Below are 9,808 nucleotides of genomic sequence, written 5' to 3'. Positions count from 1 at the left end.
TTGTACGGCTCCTGCAGGCTGATGAAGAATATGGACTCGGTGCGGAACTGTTCCCTGAAATCATGCTGTTTAATCTAGGAAACAAACTAAAGATGCTCAGAAACATCACAACAATAGGATTTTTTTTCCACTGGAAAATTGAAATAAATTGGTCTTAAATATTTAAATTAAGCTTCAATACTGGATTTCTTATTGATGCAAGCTTAAAAAGTTCATCATGCTGATGCTTTATCATTTTGTGTAGTTTTCTATTCACAGTTTTTACTGATTTCAACCTCTCACCTCAAACTGAACACACTTCCTGCGGATGACAGCCACTTCATTGGCCTGGAGAGGAGCAACCTCATGTTTTACTGTAAATGCCACCTTCTTGAGATTCTTCCATTTCTCTGGCAAGGACTGTGAAACCACACGGGTATGTGAGGCAGTATAGTGTAGACAGAAAATTATACAGCTGAATCAGATGCATGTAAGTGAAGTTACCTCCAACAGTATGTAAACCTGCTCAGGTAGCTGTTGGTTGTAGGTTTTGAGCAGGTTCGAGGTGGCTTTGAGGGGTTTGAAATGCTGCTCTGTGCTCAGCTGACGGTCTCTGATGGCCATCAGGTGACTCATGATGTCCACCAGTTTGCCATAATCCCCATCGGTTACAGTCTTTGCCAAACCAATCTCGGTATTCTCAATAAATGATCCCAGCTCTTTAACACTGAGACAGAAAGATGTGACTAGTCATAGTCAAGCTACATTAACATAATTGTTGTACAATGCTTTGCACTAGTATGATTTATTGGATAGGAAATCAATAATACAAATATTTCAGTCATTTGTAAGGCAATGTCTGAATAAATATTACCTTGCAATAACATGGTTCAGTAAGTGTTCTTTAAACATCCAGCTCCATTTCTTAATGATGTTCATCAGAGACATTTTGAAAGGTTTTATGTCCACCTGAAACCAGCCACAGAATACTCTCTTCTCCTCTAACACGAATACCTTCTCGTAAAGATCCTCAAACTCACTGATCTAATTAGAAATCAGTGAGAGAGAAAAAGAAATTAATAAATCATAGTTAATCCAATGGCCTTTGCATACCAGTGTAATTTGTTACGCTAAGAAAATTAGGTGTTTGCCCATTTTCCTATCATTTTTTTTTTTTAAAGGTAATTGAGAGATTAAATATATAAAGTCAAATTGTCATAAAGGTGTATTAATAAGAAATATTTACTAAATCGTAAAGTCACAATATTTTTTTTTTTATGAGATAAAAACAGGCTTCTATAATTGTCATGTATTTAAATCCCAACAAAATATATATTTTAATCCTAACTCGATGACTCGCAGATACCTGTTCTCTGAAATTCTGCAGTTTGGGCGGATTCTTGGGAAGCTCATAATCTGCATAAAGTTCCGCCTCCTCAGCAGAGAGGGCGTGTCCATAGAGCAGAAACTGCCTCATGAACTCCACCCTGTCTCCGGTCCAGAGATAACGATAGGAATCAAAGGAGTGTTGGAATTCTTTGACTTTAGCAATGGCCACACGTGCACGGTATCGCACCAGCTGAGCCAACTCCACCAGCTCAGGTATCTCATCCATATCCGACTAAATAACAGACATGGTCAGACATAAGTCATGTCATAAAGAATAGTTTTAGATCTTTACAGAAATCACCAGATGATTTATCAGGCTTCACTGAGAAAACCAGTAATTATCTGATGAACTTCAACAGTACATTGCTATACCTGGTCTAATTAACAATTAAACTAAAATGATCCTACCTTGTAAGTGTCAGACTGTTTGTTCTTAGCCACTCTTTTGATGAAAGAAGCCATTTGAAAAATATCTGACACCATCTGGTCAATGATATCATAGAAGTTTCCCTTCTTGGAGAAACTGAGCGAGGGGTGAAAGATCATGTCAGAGGTGAGGGTCAGCTGAACTTCAAAGAGGGGAGAAATGTGGAGCGCTGGGTCTGTGTTCTCAACTAAGTACTGCAAGGAACATCGAACAGCACTGCAGAACCCAGTAAGGATGCTTCTGTCCACATGTTCTGTGTAGCACTGCCAAGCCTCTGAGTCCAAATCAGCACCAAGCAGCTCAGCATTCTCCTGAAGAGCAAAGCAGAAATATGCTATAAATACAATTCCGCTAGAATAGATAACCTACAATTTTAATAATTAATAAATGTTTGAATTAATGTGAATTTCAGGTGTTCAGTTCCAGTGGGATTTAAATATAGATTTCACCATTTTGTTCATGTCATAGCTAAATATAGACAACAGTAATCCATATGAATCCAGTCCATCCAGGAATACATCATTAAAGTTATTTTAATTAAAAGTCCTTTCCACACCAAATACTGGCCTATAATCCATAACAATGCTTACGCCAGTAAAAAAAAGTCTGTCATCAGTTGTCCTTTCACATCAAAATCCACTGACATATTTGTTTTCATGTATAAACCGTGCTTGATCTGTGTGTATTTCTGATTCAGATGATTTATCCACTGAAGGAAGCAATATTATGGATAGCGGACCCATATTTTAGCCAGAAGCTACCGTTTGAAGTTAAAAACACCTTAATGATATATTTGTTTATTTCAACCACATAGAATTTCCACTTCACGAGACATTAAATGATGGACTGGAGTCATGGGGATTACTTGTGGATTACTGTGATGTTTTCATCAATAGTTTGGACTCTCATTCTGACGGCACCCATTCACTTCCCTCCTTCAGAGTTTTAAAGTTTGTCCCTCTCAATGTGTTGAATCAAGCAGTGAAACCAACACCTGCACAAGCTCATGTATCTTCTCTCCTGTGCGAGCGATGAGGGCATATTGTCGCTTGAAGTTCTCCTCTACATCGGTGAGGTTGAGTAGATTGCCACTCCGATTAGTCCTACGAGTAATGCAGGCAGAGTGACAGAAAACTCCCATCAGCCCCTGCAGTTTCTCCAAGTTAGCCTTGCTCTTCTGGACACGCTCCGACACACCACGTACCAGATCACATGTGCTACAAGCACACAAAGAGTATACTGCATGTTGGCACCTTCCCACAGTAGACCAATAAGACTACAAATTTAGACTTTTTGGATTTGCTAAAAACAATATGAGTACATATCTGTTACCTCTTAATGTAGTCAGCAAGGTTTTCATCACTCCACTGCAGTTCCTTTAACGCTGGCCTTAAGGTACACCTCGCTTGCTCCAGCTCAGATTCCACCAAACGCAGCTCAACAGCCAGAATTGTGCTGTGTAGTTTATTATACCACTGAGTGATCTGGAACAGAGTACTTGTGTACTACACACGCACATACAGAGGGAGAGAGGAACAAAAGAAGGTTGAAAGGAGGGAATAAACAAATCTAATTTCTTATAATGGTGCAACTTGTTACTCAAACATAAAGGCACAGATGACCACATGCATTCTCACCATGTGAAGCATTTCCCGTTTAGAGTACAGACTCATAGCAGCCTTGGGAATGCTGTGGTTCTTCAGAATTGCAAGATACTTCACTTCCCTCAAAACAGATGTCAACTAAAACATCAACATCATATGAGTGTTTCAAAGTGTTTGCCGCACACAAGTGAGCTAAATCTTAAACAAACATATTAAGCAATTTAACTAAGTAACTGACTGACTAGCTAACTAAATAAAGTTTTGATTTCGATTTCTTTATGAAGTTTCTGAATCGTCCAAATTTTGGTAAAATGGACTTTCACTGAATGGACAAAAACCTCTCAGGTTGCAAAAATAAAAACAAATAAAAAATTAAAACTACATTCGCGTTTTAAAAATGATTGAAGATGAATGATTGAAGATGACTGAAATTTTGATTTAAAAAAAGTAAAACATATACATGGATGACATGCTTTTAATATTTAATTAATCTTACTCAATGCCGACTTTAATGGTGAAAAGTCTAAATGAATCACCCCCAAGACTCTATGACAATCAGGCCACTAGTTAGCTCACTTAGCCAAATTTAAGAATAATAAAAATAAAAGGGAAATCTACATATAGTTAAATATGAGTTTGTGCATTTGTCTTACAGCAGGGTTAAAGTTCAAGCTGTACAGGCTGCTCTCCTCATCCAGAATCAGCAGTGGTTCATTCAGATGTGTGTGGCACACCTCATCCAATCCAACACTCCAATTAGCATAGACTTCCTCATCCATCTGATCCAGAACCTCTAATACACACTCACACACCTGCAACACCTGCTGTGCCTCAGGACTGTCTAACGGCCTAACACATACAGAATACACCAGACATTGTCAAAAATGGCACAAGAAGCAACCTTTTGTGTATTTGTGTGAGTCCTATGATTATGTTGAGGTAAGCTTGTTTACATATGTGTAAGCTGGCTTAGTTTACTGCGGTTCGACAGGATCCGTTCTCTGAGTTCTTGGGACCATTTCAGGTTACCAGCAACGGCTGGCATGTTTTTACCAAGGATGGGATAACCGTTCCTCATCTGCACCAAAACACAAAACAAACAACAGCACAGAAGTCTGTAAGTATGCTTTTATCCAAAGAGCCTTGCTAAAGGGCATATTATTATGAAAACAAGATATTAATTTTGAGTAACTTATATTTAAGATGCAACATTACTAGTTACTTTTACCAGTAGAACAAACTCCAAGCCCCATAGTTCAAAACAAAAAAACAAGTGCTCCTGTAGCTCAATTGGTAGAGCATTGCATTATCAGGCGTTGGGGGTTCGATTCCCCCGGAACATGATAGGTAAAAATTGATAGTCTGAATGCACTGTAAGTCGCTTTGGATAAAAGCGTCTAAATGCATACATTTAATTAATTTAATTAAATTTAATTTAACAAAAGATTCATAAAGCTTTCGAAGCTTCATGAAGCAGGGTTTCAAATTCTAGTTTCCAATAATGATAATAAAAAATACAATAAAAATCACAATTTGTCAAATTTTTGCCCACCGAACCCCAGCAACTCATAAATCCTAATTTGAAAAACACTGCTTCATTCTCTAATTATTAGTCACACAAACCTTCTCCCTCTGGGTTTCCAGGATGCGCTGACAGAGATTGACCTCCTCCTGGAACATGACCAGCAGCTGAGAGTAGTTTGGAGCAAAATGCTGGTGAACCTTCGGCCTCTCCAGCAGAGTGCCAAACATCTGCAGGAGCTACAAACACAGGCTTTCAATGTTAAAGACTTAGAGACAGGGTTTTCTCACACACTGAACTAAATCATGACAATAATAAATCTTGTGTTTTGCTGTCTGTTCATTCAATACTAAGCACGTTTGTTTGTGTGTGTGTGTGTGTGTGTGTTTGTGTACATGATACCTTAAAAGCAGACTCTAGGCCTGGGGAGTGTTGGAAGGCCAAGTTTATTACTGTCCCCAGTCTCTGGTCAAAGTCTCTGTTCTGTTCCATGAATTGATTATAGTCGTACACAAACTCCTGTATATATATGGTGAAATATATGATTTTCTTTCCTTTTTCCAAAAACTAAATCGTCTTATTTATTATGTGTAAATTATATTTAAAATATATTTAAAATAGAAAACAGGTATTTAACATGATAATAATATTTCACAATATTACAGTTTTTACTGTGTTTTGGTGAGCACATGGTACTTTCAAAAACAAAACAAAAACCTTGGTTTAAATCTTTGTAGTGTATTTTTGTGTAGATATGGTAAAACCTTGTTGTTGTAGTCGAGTGGGTCATATTTGCTCTCTCTAAGAGTTCTCCAGCTGTCCAGGAACTCATCATTCATGCTGTACACCATATCACTGAGAATCTTCCCCCGAGAGCTGCCCAGCTCAATCCGTTCCAGCTTTAAAAAGTCCAGAGCTGAGGCAAACAACTCCTGAAACAGGGACGCACACACAGATTGGGCAGATTATTAGCAAAATGATTAATAACTAGTTAACTTTATTTTTTCAATGGTTTGAAGGAAAATAAATACAGATTTTCACACCATATCTAATATAACCAAAGACCTACAAGGTATGCAATAAAAATAAAAAAAGAAATGGGAAATGACTGAAGCCAAGTCTGTGTGCGCACACCTCAATCATGCACAGTCTCTCCATGATGCAATCAATGCGGTGAAACACAAGCTCAGAGGGAAAGTCCCAGGGTTTGACTGTAAGTCCTGGTTGGTTGTAGGGCCCAGTGGGTGTCAGATTGTCCCGGTGCTGCTGGAAACTGCGCTTGAATGCCCAAAACACCTGGATGGCCTTCTGAACCCGGTCCATACCCTCCTCTAACTCCATTTTGAAGAGTTCCTCAGGAATCAGATACACAGAGGCCTGTAGAACCACATGCACATATTATACAAACATTATACAATCAATCAACATAATTTAGATCATTTAAACAAATGAGCAAGCACACCTTGTCAATGAGTAGGTTGCAGAACTCTGTGAGTAGTGTGACGATGCGCGGTGGGCGGCAGTAGAAGTGAGAATGTGTCCAGATGAGAGCGAGTGTGTGAAAGAGAGCTGGGATCAGAGGCTCCAGATCAGTGAAGCTCTGCTCCTCGAATGCAGCTATGGGCCGCCGCAAGGTCCTCAAGTGCAGGTCTATGTCCTCTGCCTCCATCACCGCTAGAAAATCATCGAGTCGACAGTTCATTTATTGTATGTGACATCTGAACCTACAAGCTTTCACTTAACAGCATAGATTTTAACTACTAGGCCACACTAAAATAATAAGTATAATGCAGTTTACATCAAAATCATGTTAGAACAAGAGTGTGTGTCCACATTTCAGATGTGATTACCGTGGTTTACTTTTTGAATAATGTCGTAAAATGAAGCATAATAACTGCTTTTGATCCTCTGCAAAATTTCCAGCACCTTATCAACTTTTGGGTTTTGCAGCTGCAAAAATAAACCAGAGTTGGATTTAGTTTAAATTCATTCAATTTAAACATTAAAGTACATATAAAAATTAGGTTGTGATAAATACATGTATATATATATCCAGATACCAGATAAAAAAAAAAAAAAAAACTGATAAACCCTGACTTCAGTATATTTAATATGTATGTGTGTGTGTGTGTGCTTGTGCGTGTGCGTGTGTGTGAAAATATATAAATAAATAATAAACACCTGCTCCTGGATTCCTAATAAGTTTTCTTTCTGTTTAGTCCAGAAAATAAGCTCCACTGTGGGACCTGGGTGGTCCCCCTGGTGCAGGAGCTTAGACGAGTCCCGCTGCAGCACAGAGCCCATCAGTCGACACCACTGAATCACCATGGTCTCAATAGAGTACAATAGCCCCCTATCGATCAAACAGCTGTCTGAGCTACAAACACACACACACACAAATGTTACATGATATCACAAGCTTGGTAAATGTTTGATCAAATGATGAATGATTGACAGTGTTCATGTTCATACCTGAGTTGGTGCTCATCTTTTCTCTCCACACACAGTGGCAGGGGCAGTAACGTTCGACCTTGAGCTCGCCCTCTCAGTGTGACTGCTTCACTGAGCAGATGCTCAAGGTGTCTACAAATGTCCTGACCGACCACCCGGGGCCAGGCAGACTGATTCAGGGGACTTCCCAGCACTGTGACCAACACCTATGAACATATGCTTTTTTTTATTTTGTGGAATAGGGATAGGGTGGCATACCTTCAATGTTGTTTTTATCAAGCAAAACTATTAAAAATCAATTTTGTTAACTGAAATTAGGCAGAAATAAATAATAGCCTTAAAATCTTCAGTGTTACAAAATATAATTAGAAAATGTAACCTTAGAATGTTGCTTGGCAACTAACTGCAATACAATAAGTTTAAGATGAAGTTCTAAAATGACTAAAATTAAGAAACAATTTAGTTAAATAGAAATGTAAAAAAGAACATAAAATTACAAAAAAAGTAATAAAATTATAACTGAAACTTGAATTAATATATAAATTAAAGCTTATTGGAAAAAGCTATAAATACCATAATAGAATATACATAATACTAAAATTACAATGCCTCCAAGTAATATTGCCCAAAGACCAGTAATGTTATGTAAGTACTAATCAAACATTTAACAGACAGTTCTAAAGCTACCAAGTTAAGCTTTAGCCAACCCTAAACTAACGCTAAAATGCTACTTTATCTCATTTTTCCATAAACGTATGTTTATTGCTTTGCAATAAATCAGACATTATAAATGAAATTGAATGATAATATAATAAAATATGTCATGCGTTAAAGTTCAAATATGATTTTATAATATCTTACAAAGTATAAGCTAACCTTTTTAGTTGTGTTTACCTGAGAGATGAACACGGGAGCGTGGTCCATGGGTTGTGCCGCAACCTCTCCGAGCCAGAGCTGGGTCCTAAAGGTGGTTTTGGAGATGACGCCCTTCTTTTTTTTAAAGACACACAGAAGCTTGGTCCACCAGGGAGAGGAGCTCTTTTGGGAGGAAAAGATGGGCGTAGTGCTTTCAGAAGCGAAAGCACTCGAAACAAGTGATGACTTATTTCGAAAACCAAAAGCCAATCAGTGCACTGAAACCGAGAGACAATTGCAGAAGAAATGCTACACGGCATCCTAATGCCACACTGAGAACAAAGCGAGGGAGCCTGAATTTTCTGTTAGTCAGAACACTGAAGATGAGTGTGTATGAGTATAATTGATATACTCACCTGTTCATCTCCTGCATGAAGAGTTCCTCCTGGTCCCACGAACAAAACGAGATACTCTCGCCAGCCCTGATCTAAGAAATCAAGCAAAGTCCTCTGGTTCTCCTCCAATCCAATAAAACGGTTCCATTTGTCAGTTTTGAGTCGTAGAATGGTGAAGGCCTGTTCCCTGATGAAGTCCACACGCTCATCAGAGATGGCACTCATCTTCACCTGCTCCATTGGAACTCGCACACCGGCCTCAGCCATGCTGAGAAACAGAAAGGAGGAGGAAAACAGCTCAAGCCATACAGTCCAGTGGAGAATTGTACATTTACCAAAACCTGGTATCAAACCTCTCACCTTCTACCAGGTTTCTGAGCCTAGTGTTTTTTCATCAGTATCTTTATCTTTCCATTATTAAATGATGCGATGGCTTTGTGTGGTCCCATCCGCTGGGTCGCTCTTTGCCTTCTTTGACTTCTCCAGTGAGGGAGAGAAACTGAACTCCTCCTGTAGAGTCAGGTCCCTATGGCAACGGGGTCGATGGCTTTTGTGTATCTGCACCCACGTTATGTGAGAGAAGCACACACCTGGTGCTAATGAAACCTGAGTGTGCAATGGAAAAGCCAGCAAGAGTGTCAGGCACATAGACACTGTAGAACCTGATACTCACACATTTTAAAATGATCTGATGCACAATCTTTCGTGTAATACACATATATTTTAAAATCAATTTAAAGATCTGAAGCACACTTAGAAGAGAAATTGAAATAATGGCCACTTAAAACTACCGCAGACTGTGACCCTCAAACTCACATCTTTAAGAGAAGGACACTGTCCTCTATTGATGCCAAAGTTTATGGCCATAGTTGTTTTTAAATGAACAATGAAACGTTCAGTCAATAGGTGGCAGTAAACCATATAATCCAACATCTTCATAACATCATAAAAGATATTCAGTCTTAACCATGTGAAGCCTGACACATGAAAGATTTCATTTAATAGAATCATTTATCTAAACAAATGTGGAAAAAATCTTTAAAAATCGTCTCTATATGCATTTTGCAAAACATGATATAGAAGCTCACAATCGAGGAGGAATAAAACACGTCAGTTTTATTCAGAGGCCCACGATAAACAAAAATAGCTAGATGAATGCAGTTGCCAAATTTTTATATAGCCAGAA

At 38.5% G+C, this 9,808-nt stretch overlaps 1 long non-coding RNA gene across 1 annotated transcript; it reads left to right on the top strand.

Annotated features, from left to right (window-relative positions):
* The first annotated feature begins 4,171 nt into the window (after window positions 1–4,171).
* On the top strand, window positions 4,172–5,253 carry LOC127959776 (uncharacterized). Its single transcript, XR_008154289.1, has 3 exons — window positions 4,172–4,338; window positions 4,424–4,516; window positions 5,044–5,253. It is a non-coding gene; the product is annotated as an uncharacterized LOC127959776 (long non-coding RNA).
* The last annotated feature ends 4,555 nt before the right edge of the window (window positions 5,254–9,808 follow it).

The sequence above is a fragment of the Carassius gibelio genome, chromosome B6 (assembly GCF_023724105.1).
Source record: "Carassius gibelio isolate Cgi1373 ecotype wild population from Czech Republic chromosome B6, carGib1.2-hapl.c, whole genome shotgun sequence".
Lineage (NCBI taxonomy): Eukaryota > Metazoa > Chordata > Actinopteri > Cypriniformes > Cyprinidae > Carassius > Carassius gibelio.
Note: the sequence above shows the minus strand (reverse complement) of the source record. Positions and strands in the feature narration are given on the sequence as shown.